Source organism: Mauremys mutica, chromosome 4 (genome assembly GCF_020497125.1).
Source record: "Mauremys mutica isolate MM-2020 ecotype Southern chromosome 4, ASM2049712v1, whole genome shotgun sequence".
Lineage (NCBI taxonomy): Eukaryota > Metazoa > Chordata > Testudines > Geoemydidae > Mauremys > Mauremys mutica.
The window spans coordinates 151,998,740-152,017,470 of record NC_059075.1 but is presented as its reverse complement, the minus strand read 5'-3'; the positions used below and the strand labels follow the sequence as shown (position 1 = coordinate 152,017,470).

The 18,731-nt window shown below is 46.8% G+C and overlaps 1 long non-coding RNA gene across 2 annotated transcripts in view; it reads left to right on the top strand.

Moving 5' to 3' along the window:
- LOC123368384 overlaps positions 1-18,731 on the top strand; it is a 32,604-nt gene extending 13,873 nt beyond the window's left edge. For both annotated transcript variants that reach the window (XR_006578753.1, XR_006578752.1), the window contains 3 exons: positions 595-683; positions 3,847-3,965; positions 18,428-18,731. This is a non-coding gene — a long non-coding RNA (uncharacterized LOC123368384). The remainder of the gene's footprint in view (positions 1-594; positions 684-3,846; positions 3,966-18,427) is intronic.

Sequence of the window (18,731 nt, the reverse complement as noted above, 5' to 3'; positions counted from 1 at the left end):
ATCACTAGGAATTGGTGGGTGAAGGGAGGGGGGATGGTTAAATTCTCCTTGTGTTAAGATCCAAGGGGTTGGATCGGTGTTCACCAGAAACTTGGTGAAAAAGCCTCTCAAGGCTGCCCAGGGAGGGGAAGGTTTTGGGGGGACAGAAAGTGATCCAGACACTGAAATTTCTGGATGCTGGCAGTGTTACCAGATCTAAGCTAGTAATTAAGCTTAGAAGTGTCCATGCAGGTCCCCACATCTGTACCCTAAAGTTTAGAGTAGGGGAGGAACCTTGACACCTGTCAACTAGAGGAACCCATAGAAGAGGAAGAATGACCCACAGAGGAAGACATTCAACCTCTTTGCCTATCTCTGCCTCCTCTCCAGAAAAGAAGAGAGCCCTGAGGGACACCAGTGGAGAGCTAGAAAGGGCCCATCAATGGAGAAGCCCAAAGAGAGAATGAGGAGAGATCAGAGTCCCTGAAACGGGTGAAGGGAAGAGGGGAGTGTGATGGATTGGGCCAAATGAGACAAAATGATCCATCGTGGTCCATGGGCTTTGTTCCTGTCTGCCCTACAAGGTTGCCCCTAACAGGCCTCTCCTTCCTGCAGGGAGCAGGCATTCTGCCAAATAAACACCAAGCTGGAGCAGCCACACCTGGAGATCTACAGCCGGCATATGAAGGCCTCAGTGAAAGCAGGTAGGTTGAGCTCAGCAGGGTCACCACTAAGTCCCTTGTCTGCAGCCACCGAGGGGTTCATGGTATGGCTCTTCTTCTTACCCAGAGAGCCGAGTTGTCAGCTTCTTCTCTGTGGCAGTCCAGGACTGGCCACAGAGAAGACTGGCAACCCACTGCCCCAGGGGACAGAAGACCCCGGGAGAGACCTGAGGAAGAGCTGCCTGACCATGGGCTTGTGAACCAGACCCCAACAGTGATGGAGCATTGCCAGCAGAAACTGGTGGTAACAATTTGAAAGTTGATTCTTTTTCTCGCTGTGAACATTCTATTTTTTTCCTCCTCTATGGTTACAATGGGGAGTTCCAGCTCCTTCTTCTTCAAAGGAACTGGTATCTCCCATGTTTTGCCAGCTTCTACAGTGGACAATTTGGGTGGGGAGTTTTATTCTAACTTTTTACATTCCCTTTTGGCGGGGGTAGGCACCTGCACCTTATGAAGGCCTGGCCTTGTCAGGTTTTTCTGTGTGTATTCTAGTTTTGGCCAAGCCTCTTGGTTTAAAATGGGCATATGGGAATCAGAATGAAATATGCCATTTGTTCTCTTCATTATTGGTCCTGGCTTGGTTGGTTTAAAGGCATTAGAATCATCTGTTGGGGTTACAAGCTTCAAGGACTTTTGTCTCTCATGGGAGGCATCTATACTTAAGATCGCCTCCCTTAATGCACCTGCAGCAAGTTTTATAGTTCCCTGAGTTTCTTCTAATAAGTGGCACAAGCTTGGATGGGCCTGCAGCACTTCCTGATTTTTCCTCCTTCCTCCACTTTTCCTGTGACTGAAGCTCTCTTCCCTTGTTCTCACGACAGCTGCTAATCTCTGTCTTTTCTATCTCCTGTTCCAACCATTCAACATCTAACTCTTGATCTGATGTTTCCTCAGGACTTCCCGTTTGTCTTTCTTCTTTCCGTTCTTTACTGCTGACAGCCTCTTCAAATCCACCTTCTCCCGCTCGACCTTCTGTGTCTAGCACTTCCTCTTTTTCTGACTCTCCAGAGCATTCAGTCGTCCCTTTCTGCTCTTCTTCCTGTCTGTATTTAGCCATTTACTGGGTAAGTGGTGGTGAGGGTCTATATCCTAATGCTGGCTGGTCTTTCCCAGGTCCCACCATAGCTACCGGGATTTGGGAAGTTGGGTCATCTGGAACTATAGTAACAACATATACAGGTGGCAGCTGCATCTCTGTACACATATCGTCTTCATTCTACCTCTAGGACATCTTGGGCTTCCAGTCCAGCCTCACCTTCTTTATTTACTACCTGATGACACATGTCCTCCAGAATATCACAGATTTGTTCTAATGCTTCAATTCTCTCTACTAATTCTGCTATTTTCACTTCTTGCCGAAACAAACATTCCTGCCCCATTGTTACCCAGCCTCTCCGCATTGTAATTTCATAACCAGCTCTTTGTAATTGCTGCTTATGGCAAGCCAGTTCTTTTGCAAGACCAACTCTCTCATAAATAAGCACCGAATGTATTTCTAGTTTCTGACTAAGCTGCTCTCTCAACTTTTCATGCCCATCCCTTTCTCCTGGGCTAAGGCTTATTATGCCTGATCTTGCTGCTCTATTTTCCTCCTCAACTTTAATTTTAAAATGTTACCTGCAATATATAAACAATCCATAGCTCATTAGTGATGGTTGACCATCTGCCTCTCTCTGCTGCGCCAGATAGGGTTTCTACCCATACACGAGTGGTGGGTCCCTCACACACAATTGCCCCGGGCTCTTGGAAATCAGGACTGGTTGCCAGGGAGACAGAGTTGGGGGTGCAGAACAAGGAAAGACAGATACAAGAGGATGGGGAAGGAAGAGAGAGAAGAGGCAGGAATAAAGGAGTTGATTTTCCCCACTAAGCGATGCTGAACGTGATAAGTCACCTTGCAAATAATCAGTCATACGAACTGTGACGGACTGCCCTGGGGTTCAGCCTGGAACTGGGGTATCACTCAGCCCTTTGTCTTACCAGCCTGGGCTCCCTCACTCACTGTGATGCTGTGACAAGCTGCAGTGCAGGCCACTCCCGGTCCTGCCCTCACACCAGCATGTACACAGGCAGGGACACACCCAGCTGCGGTTACATGAAGGCTTCTCCTCAGACGCTCATAACTAACAATAGAGGCTTCAGACAGTCACACCCTTCCCCCAGCTCCTGAGTTCCCCAGCCTAGGACCCCAGAGCTCTACTCTCTTACCCTGGTCGTAAGCCTGACCAGTATAAGATTAATACCTAATCCTCCCCCCAGCACAGAGAGGACATGCACCAGTTTTTGTTCCCTGGGTAGATTTCCAAAGCACTCCCAGAAAAACACACTGTTTTAGGTAAAATTATAAAACAAAGGTATTAACTACAGAAAGGTAGATTTTAAGTGATTATAAGTAATAACGTACAGATTAACGTTGTTTACCTAAGCAATAAACAAAATCATAATCTAAGTTCTAATAACTAAACAGATTTTTGGATCAAGCAGTGTCTCACCCTGATGGTACAAAGAGTCCATTAATCTTTCATACACAGGCTGGGCCTCCCTTCCCCAGTTCAGCCTTTGTTCCTAAGGTGTCAGGTGTTTTGTATGGGGATTAAGGCCAAGTGCTGATGTGACTTCCTCTCTTTTATAGCTTCTTCCATCTTCCTGGAAAGATCTTTGCTTGTGACGTGGGGGGGTCCACCCCCCATATCCCCTCTGGTCAAGCATCCTCCATTGCCTCCGTGCTCCCTCTGGAAACAATTCCTGAGATAGTCCCTCAGCTTGTGGATTCCCTTTAATGGGGCCATTAGCACTGTCTAGCTTCTTCATTGTTGTACCTGAAAGGCTAGTTGTGGGTGTTTTCAACTTTACAACGTATTTCAGTAACACACACATTGTTTCCAAAAGATTTGGCAAAAATGGGAAGCAATCTTTATTAAGAACCCCCTTCCCCAGGTTGTATACCTTGAATTAGTGTCTATCACCATGGACGGTTAATTATAATAAGACACTAGAGATAGTTAGGGTGCAAACAAAACAAGGGCTTTATTTACAAAAAACTCCGTAGTTAACACCCCAAATAGGTATGAAGCCAAGACCCAGAACTACAAATGTGGTTACAAATACTAACAGAACTGTTCACTTCACCACTCTTGCCCAGGAACTATAGGGAACCGAACCACAACCCCAAGTCACAGGTGACCAACAGAACAGGAGCCTCGAGAAGACCAACAAAACAGGAACCACAGCGAGGACAACGGCCAAGACTACAGGAACAAGGTAGATGTCAGGAACAGGTATTGTCTGATCTTCTTTCTTCAGATCTTCTTTGATGGAACTGAATGCAAGCACGGGCTGCCACTGGGGTACTGTGTACTGTGGAGAGCCCTTAAGTATCCTTCTATTGCTTGGCAGATTTTCTCTGAGGTCAGGTAACCCTTCCTGCCTTCTCTCCTAGGTTTCCCGCCACTATCCCTTTTATCTTAGGTTTGTCCAATCAGAAGGGGTAACAAAGAAGACACCATGAAGGTGGAAAATATGGAGGGTAACAACGAAACAAAACCCTGAAAACAAACATAGCAAAACTTCATAATTTCATATACAGGGACAGCACATACAGTCCAACAGGACATTAATATTCAATGTATCAAGACTTTTAGAATGATACCTCACAAGGCATCCTTTATACAAAACATCAGTACTATATGATGATCCTATCATAAGCATAACACTGTGGTGAATGTGGGATGCAGAGTGTCTCACCTCCTCCGTTAGTTTACTGCAGGAGTGTTAGTCACTGACTAATGCGGAGGCAGTGGGCGTAAGGTCGTCTTTAGCTTTTGACCGTACAATTCCCGAGTGTTGCTAACCATTGTAGTGTAACCCACAGGTGTTCTTGCAGAGTTTTGCGTCCCTTTTACCATTTTGTAAATCAGCCTCGTGATCTTAAAAGTGAAGAAATGTGCCTCTTCTGGGTTGCTAGAAAACATCTCTTTGTATATATGCAGCATGGTTAACCACTGTGCCTTTCCAACTGGTGATCACTTAATACAGATGTTCATCAATGCCAGGAGGTGATGTGCCTCAGTTTCCCCTGTCACACAGCAGCCCAGGTTTATTACGGTTTCTCTGCTGTAACCAGCTTTAAGTCTGTTTACAGGAATTAGCTGAGAAGCAGTATCGTTATAGGGCTTCCTAGCTTTCACTCCTAGCATGTTCAAAAGCTTTTTCCAAAAATCATGCATGTTACACCTTGTTGTGTATTTGGTTGTCATGGGTTTTTTGTTACTATGGCAACTGAGTTAGACTATTAAGGGATAGCTCAGCCGGTTTCAACCGGCTGAGTGAGCTCTCTGTTTCTGTAAATAAAATGGAGGTTTTGGTTAGCTGTCTGCTCTCTGGCCTCAAGTGATTGTTTCCTACACCGGCTGCCCCAAGGACTTAACACTGGCGACGAGGATGGGATCCTGGTGCTGCTCCAGTAACAGAAGGAAGTAGAAGTCAAGGTAAAGACCAAACAAAGAAAGAAAGCTGCTTGTTTGCACTGACTGTGAAAGTGAAACTAAAAATCATGGCTACTCTGACCAGGCCCCTGGAGCCTTTTGATGAGAATACAGAGCAGTGGCATGTGTATACTGAGCGTTTTGAGCTTTTTGGTATTGCAAATGACATTACAGAAGCGAAGAAGGTGCCAATATTCTTAACTGTTGTAGGGGCTAAAACCTACTCTCTGCTACGCAGCTTACTGCACCCTGTTAAGCCTGAGACTAAATCTTACAGTGACATTGTGGAAATCCTGGGGTCTCATTTCTCCCCAAAACCACTGGTAATTGCTGAAAGATATAGGTTCCACAAAAGAGACCAAAAGGAAGATGAAACAGTTGTACAATTTGTAGCCATTTTAAAAAAGCTAGCAGAACACTGTGAATTTAAAGAGATGTTAAATGATGCCCTGCGTGACAGATTAGTGTGTGGCCTCTGCAGTGAAGCTCTACGGAAGCGCCTACTGACAGAGGCTCAGCTTACATTACAGAAGGCTGTTGATATTGCTGTCTCCATGGAACTGGCTACAAGGGAGGCACAATACATTGGTGCATCCCCTAGGGTGCAAAAAGTGTCACAAGAACTGACCCACAAAACGGTGCAGAGTCAAGAATGTTACCGCTGTGGTAAGCTGGGTCACCAGGCATCAGAATGCTGGTGTAAGGACCTGGTGTGTCGACACTGTGGCAAAAAGGGACACATTGAGTATGCCTGTAAACAAAAGAAAAAGAGGCCTGTGGTCTGGCCGACAAAAAGAGGAACCTTGCATACCCTAGAGCAGACCCAGGATGATCAAGGTGACACCTCCTCACAAGAGGAAGTGCCACTGCATGTTTTGTCTTTGGCAGTGGGCTCACATGAATACTGGGTAACCCCCTTATTGGAGGGCAAACCTATACGCATGGAACTAGACACCGGTGCAGCTGTCTTGCTGGTTCCTGAGACTGTGTATAAGGAAAAGCTACAGCATCTTCCGCTTAAGGCAACAAAAACTGTTCTGAAGACGTATACAGGTGAAGCTGTGCCCATGTTGGGCACTATTGATGTTAAGGTGGAGCTCAATGGAAAGGCGGCTAAATTGCCACTGTTTGTGGTGAGAGGTAACTACCCAGCCTTAATGGGTAGGTCTTGGCTTGGGAAGATTCAGCTGAACTGGGCAGAAGTGCACCGGATGACTAAAGAAGAAACCAGTCTAACCCCTATACTAAGGAAACATGCTGCTGTTTTTGGAGATGATTTGGGAAGTATGAAGGGAATCACTGTGACATTGAACATTAAACCTGGCAGTCCACCAAAATATCTGAAAGCCCGAACTGTGCCATATGCCATCAGGCCAAAAGTTGAAGCAGACCTGGAGCGCCTGGTCACCAATGGAGTCCTAATACCAGTTACCCATAGCTCATGGGCCACTCCTATCGTTCCAATAGTGAAGAAAGATGGCTCTCTCCGGATTTGCAGTGATTTTAAAGTCACTGTCAACCCAGTGTTGTGTGCAGAGCAATACCCGCTTCCCCGCATCGATGACCTCTTCGCAGGCCTGGCTGGGGGACAAAAGTTCAGTAAGATTGATCTGAGTCAAGCATATTTACAGATGCACATCGATGAAAAGTCCCAAGAGCTGTTGACTATTGTGACTCATAAGGGGCTTTATCGATACTGTCGCCTACCCTTCGGAATCACATCGGCTCCCGCCCTGTTCCAGAGGGCTATGGACCAGATCTTGTGTGGCTTGTCAGGAGTTCAGTGCTATCTGGATGATATCCTGGTCACTGGAAGAAATGAAGAGGATCACTTAAGGAATTTAGAGGCTACCCTACAAAGACTGGAAGAGTATGGCCTACGAGTTCGCAAAGACAAGTGTGAATTCTTCAAGCCCTCTGTTGAATATTTGGGACACATCATCGATTCTGCAGGTCTTCATAAGGCCCCTGCAAAAGTTAAAGCTATTGTGGAGGCTCCCCCACCTCGAAATGTAAGCCAGCTGCGCTCATTTCTAGGACTACTGAACTATTATGGGAAGTTCATCTCACAGTTAGCCACACTGCTAAAACCACTTCATGAGCTCCTTGGGCAGAACAAGGCCTGGAAGTGGACTGAAGCCTGTGATGTTGCATTTAACAAAGCTAAGGATGCATTGTTAAATTCTGAAGTTCTAACGCACTTTGATCCATCCTTACCGCTGCAATTGGCCTGCGATGCTTCCCCTTATGGAGTGGGAGCGGTCGTGTCACACATTATGCCTTCGGGAGAAGAAAGACCTATTGCTTTTGCTTCACGCACTCTAAGCAAAGCAGAAACGAACTACGCCCAAATCGAACGTGAGGCATTAGGAATTGTTTTTGGAATTAGGAAGTTTCATCAGTACCTGTTTGGGCGAAAGTTTACTCTTCTTACAGACCATCGACCTCTGACATCAATTTTTGGACCCTACACAGGCATTCCCCCATTAGCTGCTAGTCGTATGCAACGTTGGGCATTGATACTTTCTGCACACACACATGAAATCAAATATCGGAAATCCACTCTGCACGGCAATGCAGATGGCCTCTCAAGGTTGCCTTTACCGGTCAAACATCAAGATAGTGCCCAAAAGGAAATCTTCTACTTTGAACAGGTAGAGAATACACCCATCACTGCTACTCAGATAAAGAAGGCAACCCGCGTTGACCCAGTATTATCCCAAGTTATGGACCTGGTGATGCATGGAAAATCTCGACAAACCTCTCCGGTCTCACCCGACCTTGTTCCCTACATGTCCAGGTGGACGGAGTTATCGGTCCAATCTGGTTGTTTGTTGTGGGGGAGGCGTGTCATTATTCCACCACCCCTGAGATCACAGATGTTAGAACAGCTACATTCCGGTCACTGTGGAATAGTGCGCATGAAGGAAATTGCACGAAGCTATTTTTGGTGGCCTAGATTGGACAGTGCTATTGAAGAGAAGGCAAAAGCTTGTATGTCATGTCAGAGTGTAAGAAATGCACCCCAGTGGGCACCCCTACACCCATGGGACTGGCCTGAAAACCCGTGGCAACGTATTCACGTTGACTTTGCTGGCCCCCTTGAAGGAAGCATGTTCTTGGTGGCAGTAGATGCCCATTCTAAATGGCCAGAAGTCTCTATAATGCAGTCCACTACTGCAGAGAGTACTATCCAAAAACTACGAGGACTCTTTAGTCGTTTTGGTCTGCCAGAACAACTTGTGAGCGACAACGGACCGCAGTTCGTCTCTCAGGAGTTTCAAAATTTTATGAAGGCAAATGGGATACACCACATCACGTCAGCACCATATCATCCGTCCACCAACGGATTAGCTGAAAGATTTGTGCAGACAATGAAAAACGCTTTGAAATCAGCAAAGGGACAACACTCCATTCAAAAGCGTCTGGATACCTTCTTACTTTCCTATAGAAACACACCTCATGCTACGACCCAGGCTTCCCCAGCCTTTCTAATGATGGGACGACAGCTGCGCACTTGCTTTGATCTGCTGAAACCTTCTGAACCCAGACAAACTGTGCAACATCAGCAGCAATATCAAGTCATCAGACGGGCACCCAGAGCAAAAGACCGAACCTTTAGCCCAGGACAGCCAGTTTTGGCTCGGAATTATACTTCCAGAGCTAAATGGGTCCTGGCCACAGCCGTCACTCAAACAGGACCTGTTTCCTATACAGTCCGGACTGCAGAGAATCTTACCTGGCGGCGACATGTAGATCAGCTGTTGCCAGGTCATGCCAGTCTTCAGGACCCATCTGCAGTTGAGGGGTCTGACTTCACCCCTCCTGGTGAGACACCGAATCATGAGTCACCTGTTCCTGACTGTTCTCCTCCATTACTGCCGGCAGCTGAGATACCCCTTTGCCCAGCACGAGCTGATACCACCTCCTCACCTATTCGTGCTGCGGACCCTGAGCCCCTAGTACTTTCGGGTGCAACAACACCAGAAGTTCGCCGTAATCCACCTAGAGACAGAAGGCCTCCTCATCGGCTGGATCTTTAGTTAGGGCGAACCCACGGTTATGGGGCAAAATAATCCCCAGGGTTTAGCCGGGAATGGAGGCAGTCTACCCTCCTTCTCTAGTTTAGTGTGTGTTTTATTTAGGGGATGTTCTTATTAGGGGGGGAGGAATATGTTGTGTATTTGGTTGTCATGGGTTTTTGTTACTATGGCAACTGAGTTAGACTATTAAGGGATAGCTCAGCCGGTTTCAACCGGCTGAGTGAGCTCTCTGTTTCTGTAAATAAAATGGAGGTTTTGGTTAGCTGTCTGCTCTCTGGCCTCAAGTGATTGTTTCCTACACCGGCTGCCCCAAGGACTTAACACACCTTTTCATAGAATTTACCATCAGTACCAAATTCTTTCTTATAAGGTTTGCCATTAGCGACAAACTTTGTATTATGAGATTTAAGAGTAACACCAAATCTTTTCTCACGGGTAGGCATTTCCAAGTAGTTCTATCATACCACGCCTTCTGCTTGGAGAGTTTGGTTTGCTCAATACCCATCGTGTCTTTCAACTCCTCCCTGAACCTTAGCATGTGTTCAGTTACTGGTTTTTCTTTCCCCTTGATGTGTCCCCTTCAGTGTGGGATCTCAGTCTAAGGTTATCTTTGGGGTCTTGGTATTCCAGGGTCCGGTGAGGAAAGGATGTAAGGGGACTTTGCAAGTTGGCCAGCCCTCTGTGGAGCTGTATCTGAACATCAGGGTTATGCCCAGGCAAAAAATCCCCTCCCCCCACCCCCGGGTTTACCTGTGATCTCTACTCCCAGCACTGGGACATTCCTCACCCCCTTTTCCTCTAGAGCACCGGTTCTCAAACAGGGGTCCACAGACACCACTTCAGGGAATCCGCGAGTCATGTCTGAGGACGCTGGCCCTGCTGATCAACTCTCCCTCCCTCCTAGTGCCTCCTGCACACCGCAAACAGCTGTTCAGCAGCGTGCTGGAGGCACTGGGAGAGACAGGGAGGAGCGGGGATGGGGTGCACTCGAGGGAGGCAGCAGAAAGAGGCGTGGAAAAGGAGGGACGGGGTAGAGCGGGGGTGGGAAGAGGTGGGGTGGGGATGGGGCCTTGGGGAAGGGGCAGGGCCGGTGCAACCATTTAGGCGACCTAGGCGGTGGCCTAGGGCGCTAGGATTTGGGAGGCACCATTTTCTTCAGTAGCGACCGTGGGGGTGCAGGGAGGGCCGCCTGCAGCAAGAAGCGGGGGGCACGCAGGGGAACTCCCCGCTCCAGCTCACCCCTGCCCCGCCTCCTCCCTGAGCATGCCGTGGCTGCTTCACTTCTCCTGCCTTAGGTGCCACAAGCCTGGGAGGCGGGAGAAGTGAAGCAGCGACGGCGTGCTCGGGGTGGAGGCGGAGCAGGGGTGAGCTGGGGTGGGGGGGTGCCTCAGGGCAGAGGGTGGGGGTGGGAAGCTGTCACAATGGGGGCGCCTCAGGGAGGAGGGGGGGAGCTGCTGTGGCGGGGGGCGCCTCAGGGCGGGGGTTCAGGGACGGGAGAGGGCGCAAGGTGGAAGTTTCGCCTAGGGCGTGAAACATCCTTGCACCGGCCCTGGGAAGGGGTGGAGTGGGGGCAGGGCCTGGGGCTGAGCAGGGGTTGAGCACACCCAGGGAAAATTAGAAGCTGGCTTGGAGGTCCGTGAAAAATTTTGAAATCAAAATGGGGGTCCTCGGGTTGCTAAAGTTTGAGAACGGCTGCTCTAGAGGCTTGTGATCTGTGCTCTCTGGGCTAAGACATGTGTCTTGAATCTTCTCTCAGCTGCTTTCTGTGATTCACCAGAGCATGGGATGATTCCCTGCTCGCCTCTGTCAGATGAGTCATAATTTGTAAGCATTTTCGCACACAGGATCTCCACTCTGTCTTAAAGAGACAGAGTTAGTTTCCACAAGCATGTTAGGAACAAAGTCCTGAAAAATTGGGATCTGGATTGGTGCCCCCTCCGTCACCCCTCTCTCCATCACCCCTCTCTCCATCCCCCCTCTCTCTGTCCCTGAGAGTTCAGTTGAGTGACTGCCCCCCTCTGGGAGGTAAGTTACAAAGTTCCTTCTCAGAACCTGAGCCATAGTTTGGATGTTTGGATGCACAGAGGCTGAACCAGCCACTCTGTTCTGGTATCTGCCCCCCCCCCGTGATCAGCGAGATTTCCCTGTACCTCCACTATTCCTTCGCCAGCTTCCTTCTCTGTGCCCCCCTCTAAGACACACACCTCTGTGATCTCTAGAGTGGGATCCGTCCCCTGTCCAGCTGTGGAGGGCTAACAGCCTGGACAGTTTTTCTCACTGACAGGCAACACACTCCCCTCCCCGCTGAGGAGACTCTGCCTTCAGCTTCAGGGCAGGAGCTAGACTCAAGTACCCTCACCCCTGGAAGCACGCAGCTTCCCACTGCTGCAGAGGAATCATGGAGACTTTCTCTCATTCCTTCAGCGGTTCCTGGGAGTTTTCCCTTTTCCTCTGGGGTTCCAGCATAATTCTTCTTCTTGCTACAGGCAAATACCTTAGCCTGAGCTACGCTGAAAAAATCCTTCCCAAGTAATATGTGCACTGGGATGTCTTCTGTTACCCCCACAATGAAATCGCTTTCCAAACCTTCCCACGCCACATGGACTCTAGCTAGTGGCACGGGGAATTGGGGCTGGGCCATCCCCTTAATCTTTGCCATTTGGCCAGGTAACATGTTGGCCTTTGGGACCACACTTGATTGAACCAGAGAGATCTGGGCCTCTGTGTCCTTCCAACCCAGGCGTTCTCTGCCCCCAATCTCAACAATCTTAATGTGCTCAATATCTGATTTTGCAGAGATTAATTCCACAAAACCAATATGATAAGTCTCAACTGCCTGAGAGGCTGCTATCCTGAGCACAGAAACATTCACATGGGCTACCTGCTGCTTGCTCCCTCCCAGCAGAGGGTATTTATTCCTCAGGTGACCCGTGGACTTACAGGGATAGCACCTTCTGGGCCCTCCTGTTTTTATGGGAGATATGGGATGGGGATTAGAGGAATGGTTTGGGAGAGGTGAGTGCCCAGCCTTCCATCCACCCTTTTTCTTCACGGGTAAAATGGGAACCCTGCCTCCCACCAGGTTTAAACCCCTCTCCCTGTGCTTTATTTGAAATAGATGCTTGTCTGCTCAAAAGCATCAGCTAGAGCAGCCATCTCATCCATTTGTCACCTTTTTGTCCCCTAGGCACTGTTTCACATCATCTTTACATTTGAACATAAGAACGGCCATATTGGGTCAGACCAAGGGTCCATCCAGCCCAGTAGCCTGTCTACCGACAGTGGCCAATGCCAGGTGCCCCAGAGGGAGTGAACCTAACAGGTAATGATCAAGTGATCTCTCTCCTGCCATCCATCTCCACCCTCTGACAAACAGAGGCTAGGGACACCATTCCTTACCCATCCTGGCTAATAGCCATTCATGGACTTAACCTCCATGAATTTATCCAGTTCTCTTTTAAACCCTGTTATAGTCCTAGCCTTCACAACCTCCTCAGGCAAGGAGTTCCGCAGGTTGACCGTGAGCTGTGTGAAGAAGAACTTCCTTTTATTTGTTTTAAACTTGCTGCCCATTAATTTAATTTGGTGGCCCCTAGTTCTTATGTTATAGGAACAAGTACATAACTTTTCCATATTCACTTTCTCCACACCACTCATGATTTTCTATACCTCTATCATATCCCCCCTTAGTCTCCTCTTTTCCAGGCTGAAAAGTCCTAGCCTCTTTAATCTCTCCTCATATGGGACCCATTCCAAACCCCTAATCATTTTAGTTGCCCTTCTCTGAACCTTTTCTAATGCCAGTATCGTTTAGGAAATGCTCCTGAGCAACAAGGTTAAACATTCCTTCAAAGCTTGTAACCCCTTTTCCCCTCACCCACTTTTCATCAAATCTTTCATTTGTTTTACATAAGCCACATTACTCATCCCAGCCCCTTTCTTAGGATTTCTAAATTTCACCCTATATGTTTCAGGGGTAATCTGAAATTATTTAAAAACCATTTATTTGAATTTATAATAATCTAAAGCATCCCCTATTGGCACCTTATTGAATATATCCAGAGCTTTACCAGTTAACTTTGCAACCAAAGTTGCACGGCTAGTTTTTGAGCCTTAACTTCTTTGTCAGCCTCTATCTGGTGGAGTTTCAGAGCTCTTTGATGTGTTAATTCCATAGCTTGCTTCTGTGCCTCAACTTCCAGCTGTTTTAAACGCCAACAATTGTTGGTGATCTTTTTCTTTTGCCTGAAATCTGAACAGCTCTAACTTTGCAATTGTTTCACTGTTTTCAGACATCTTGCTGCTTCTCTGTCCCTATGTCCCTTTCCCAAAATAAGCAAACAGCAGATAAACTGGTAACCTCTTTGACTGATCTCTAGCCACCATATGTAAATCTCACTTAAAACCTCTACACCTGTGTATGAAGTGTAAATCTTACTCAGAACAAGAAGTTATGCATTATACTTTGCTCGCTGCACCACTGTGACAGACTGTTCTGGTGTGCAACCTGGAACTGGGGTAACAATGAGCCCTCTGTCTTACTAGCCTGGGCTCCTTCATTCACTGTGATGCTGTGACAATCTGCGGACCGCTTCGAGTCCTTCCCTCACACCAGCATTTACACAGGCAGGGACACACCCAGCTGAAGTTCCATTAATGCTTCTCCTCAGCCACTCATGAGCTAACAATAGAGATGCTTCAGACAGTCACCCCCCCGTGATGGGTTCGGTCACAGAGACCCCCTTGGGATTGTCACCTGATGTACTGAATTTACCTCTGAGCCCATTTTCCCTGCCAGTTTGGGACTCCAAAACCCTGTCTTGTTGAGCCAGACACACTAGCCTACTGCAACACAGACCCAGATCTGGTCCATGCCGCCAAAGCTGCAGACTTTAACCAAAAAACTGCTCAGCAGGTCACCTATCTCCAGCATCCAGACACCCAGTTCCCAGTGGGATCCAAACCCCAGATAAATCCGTTTTACTCTGTATAAAGCTTATACAGGGCAAACTCATAAGTTGTCTGCCCTCTATAACACTGATAGAGAGAGATGCACAGCTGTTTGCTCCCTCAAGTATTAATCACTTACTCTAGGTTTAATAATAAACAAAAGCGATTTTATTAAGTATAAAAAGTAGGATTTAAGTGGTTCCAAGTAATAACAGATAGAACAAACTAAGTTACCAAGCAAAATAAAACAGAACACGCAAATCTAAGCCGAATACATTAAGAAACTGATTACAGGTAAATCTCACCGTCAGAGATGTTCCAATAAGCTTCTTTCATGGACTAGACTCCTTCCTAGTCTGGGCCCAATCCTTTCCCCTGGTACAGTCCTTGTTAGTTCCAGCAGGCATCTTAGGTGAAAAGCAGAGGTTTTCTCATGACTGGGACACCCTTTTGTTCTGCTCTCCACCCCCCCCCCCATTTATAGCTTTGGCACAAGGCGGGAATCCTTCGTCTCTCTGAGTCCCCACCCCTCCTTCTAAATGGAAAAGCCCCAGGTTTAAGATGAATTCCAGAATCAGGTGACACGTTCACATGTCCTGTGAGACTCCTATTCTCCCTTTTTCCAGGACTGGCCCGCATGTACCTGGCAGGTTTGCAAGTAAACAGAGCCATTTACAGTCAATGGCGTCTATTGACTAAAATAATCAAGATTCTAAACCACCATTAATGGCCCACACTTTGCATAATTAAAATAGGACCTCAGAGTTACACTTCACATTTCTAGTTTCAGATACAAGAATGATGCATTCTTACAAATAGGATGATCACAGTCAGTAGATTCGCAAAAAGAACAGGAGTACTTGTGGCACCTTAGAGACTAACAAATTTATTTCAGCATGCTCACTTCTTTGGATGTGTGTTCCATTCTATGCATCTGAAGAAGTGAGCTGTAGCGCACGAAAGCTCATGCTGTTATAAATTTGTTAGTCTCTAAGGTGCCACAAGTACTCCTGTTCTTTTTGCAGATACAGACTAACACGGCTGCTACTCTGAAACTCAGTTGATTATAAGCTTTGTAATGATACCTTACAGGAGACCTTTTGCATAAAGCATATTCCAGTTACATCATATTCACACTTATAAATATATTTTTATAAAGCATATGGAATGCAACGTCACACACCCCAAACCCCAGCTCCCCAGCCTAGGACCCCAGAGCTGTACTGTCTTGCCCTGGTCAAAAGCCTGACCAATATAAAATTAATACCTAGTTTGCCCCGTCTCAATGTGGAGAGGACATGCACCAGTTTTTGTTCATTGAGAAGATTTCTCAAGCACTCCCACAAAACACACTATTTTAAGTAAAAACATAAAACAAATTTATTAACTACAGAAAAATAGGTTAAGTGATTATAAGTAATAACGTACAGATCAAAGTTGGTTACCTAAGCAATAAACAAAATCACAATCTAATTTCTAATAACTATGCAGGTTTTGGATCAAGCAGTGTCTCACCCTGATGGTACAAACAGTCCACTAATCTTCCATACACAGGCTGGGCCTTCTTTCCTGCCTGGGACCCCCTTCCCCAGTTCAGGCTTTGTTCCTAAGGTGTTGTCAGGTATTTTGCTGTATGGGGATTAAGGCCAAGTGCTGCTGTGATTTCCTGTCTTTTATAGCTTCTTCCATCTTCCTGGAAAGATCTTTGCTTATGACGTGGGGGGTCCACCCCCCATATCCCCTCTGGTTAAGCATCCTCCATTGCCTTCTGGCTCCCTCTAGGAAGCCTCAATTGTAAACAATTCCGGAGGTAGTCTCTCAGCATGTGGATTCCCTTTAATGGGACCATTAGCACTGTTTAGTTTCTTCATTGTTGTACTTGAAACGTTGGTAGTGGGTGTGTTCAACTTTAAAACATATTTCAGTAACACACACATAGCAAAACTTCATAACGTCACATACAATGATAGCACATACAATCCAGCAAGATATTAATGTTCAAGAGATCAAGACTTTCAGAATGATAGCTCACAAGATATACTTTGTACAAAACATATCATGACTATATGTTAATCATATCATAAACCTATCACTGTGGTGAATGTGGGATGCAGAGTCACACTAACCAAAACATTAGATTCTACATGTGACAGGTTGGATCACAGAAACCCCCTGGGGGCTGCCAACCGATGTGCCAAGACTGCTTCTGCCCCTGCTTTCCCTGACAGCTTGGGACTCCAGAAGCCTGCCTGCATGTGCCAGCCACAAACACAGACCCAGGTCTGAACCGCGTCCCACAAACTGCAGGCTTAATTGAAAGCAGCTTAAGAAGTGTTCTTGTCTCTAACACTCAGATGCCCAGCTCCCAATGGGGTCCAAACCCCAAATAAATCAGTTTTACCCTGTATACAGCTTATACACTTAACCCCCGCCCCCCCAGGTATTAATACATCCTCTGGGTTAATTAATAAGTAAAAAGTGATTTTATTAAATACAGAAAGTAGGATTCAAGTGGTTCCAAGTAATAGCAGACAGAACAAAGTGAATTACCAAGCAAAATAAAACAGAACATGCACGTCTATGTCTAATACAGTAAGAAAACTGAATACAGATAAAACCTCACCCTCAGAGGTGACCCAGTAAGCTTCCTTTTACAGAATAATCTCCTTCTAGTCTGGGTCCAGCAATCACTCCGCCCCCCTCCCCCTGTGGTTACTGTTCTTTGTTCCAGTTTCTTTCAGGTAACCTTTGGGGGTGGAGAGGCTCTTTTGAGCCAGCTGAAGACAAAATGGAGGGGTCTTCCAGGGGTTTAAATAGACTTTCTTTTGGGGGTGGAGACCCCTGTGTAGAATTCCAGCTACAAGATGGAGTTTTGGAGTCACATGGGCAAGTCACATGACTCAGAACTTACAGGTAGCAGGAATGGTTCACATGCTACCTTGAACTTCCTCATGTAGACTTCTTATGTGGATTGGAGCCTTCCAAGATCCATTGTCTGTTAAAGTGCTTCTTGATTGGGCACTTAACTTGCAAATTCCTTTCTAAAGAAGCTGTCCAAATGCCTTACTAAGGTTATTTAAAATCAAACTAGTATACAGCCAATATTCATGACTTTGAATACAACAATGACACATGCATACAAATAGGAGGAGTAGATTCAGTGGATCATAACGTTTGCAGAGAGATGTTACATGGCATATGTAGCATAAAACATATTCCAGTTCTGTCATATATACTTTCATAAGCATATTTCCATAAAGCCTTATGGGGGTGCACCCTCACACCCTCCTCCTGAACTTACTGCCAGAGACTTGGACACTGTCCATGGTGGAGGCAGTACATGTAAAATCTGTTTGTCTTTGGTCACACTCTCTTTCAGTACCTTTAAACCATATGATGTCATTCATAAGTATTCTAGCAAGTTTTGGGGGTCCTGGTCCCTGGGTGCCCGAAAACCAGCTGGGGTGTAATATCACTAACAGAATGCAGATAGCAATATCTGTTAAAGTGTAGGTGTTTTGGCATTTAGCCACCAATGCCATGAGGCGGTGTGCCTCAGTTTCCCCTTCTACACAGCCACATGGGCCTGTTATGCTTTTGCTGCTGTGCCAAGCTTCCAGTCTGTTTAGAGGTTTAAAGGTAACATGCTTGTGGGACTGTTTTGTCACCATCCCTAGCATGTACAACAGTTTTCCCCACAAACCAGGTATGTCCCCCATCTTTAAAGGGTTTACCACTAGTATTAATTCCTTTGTTTTAACCCATAGATGAATTAGCAAAAGACACAAGATTAACAGCAAATCTACGGTGGACAGGCTTTGTTCACACAATTTAGCTTGTTTAGTGTCTACTGCATTTTCCCATTTATTTGTGCTCCGTGGTAGGCACGCTGCTGCAGATTCTTCTGCCTCTTTGGAGAAGGCTTTTAATCCAGGCATGTGTTTGGAGCTTTGGCAAGGAAAGGGTGCACTGCAACCGTGCCTGCCCTCGGCCCCTAAGCCAGTCTCCTTGTGATTTCTGAAAACCTGCTCCTGATTCCAGCAAAGAGCTGTGTAGAATCCTAACGTATATCCTGGCCAACAGCCCATGGTTAAATATAAATTTTGCAGTTTTACAGGAGGAGTCTGACATTCATAGGCTATTTGTCAGGGGTTTCCTGTCACTCAACTTCCTGACTCCTCTGCACACAATTCTTGGTACTCGTTGCAGCCACATTCACAGATTCCTGACTCTCTCTGCTACCCAGGGCCGTGTGATCAGCTTTGTCTGAGGAGCCAGCATGGAGAGGCTGAGGAGAGATCTCCTCCTGGAGATGCTGGAGCAGCTGGAGGAGGAGACACTCCAGAGATTTGAGGACAAACGGAGTGAAATCGAGCTGAAGGAAGGATACGGACGCATCCCCTTAGCGAGACTAACACATGTGGATCCCCCAGCCCTCGCTGACCTGCTGCTCAGCTCCTACGGGGAGGACTATGGCATGGAGGTGGCTGCAGGGGCTCTGAGAGCCGTCAGCCAGGGAGACCTGGCAGAGAGACTCATTGTCCTGCCGA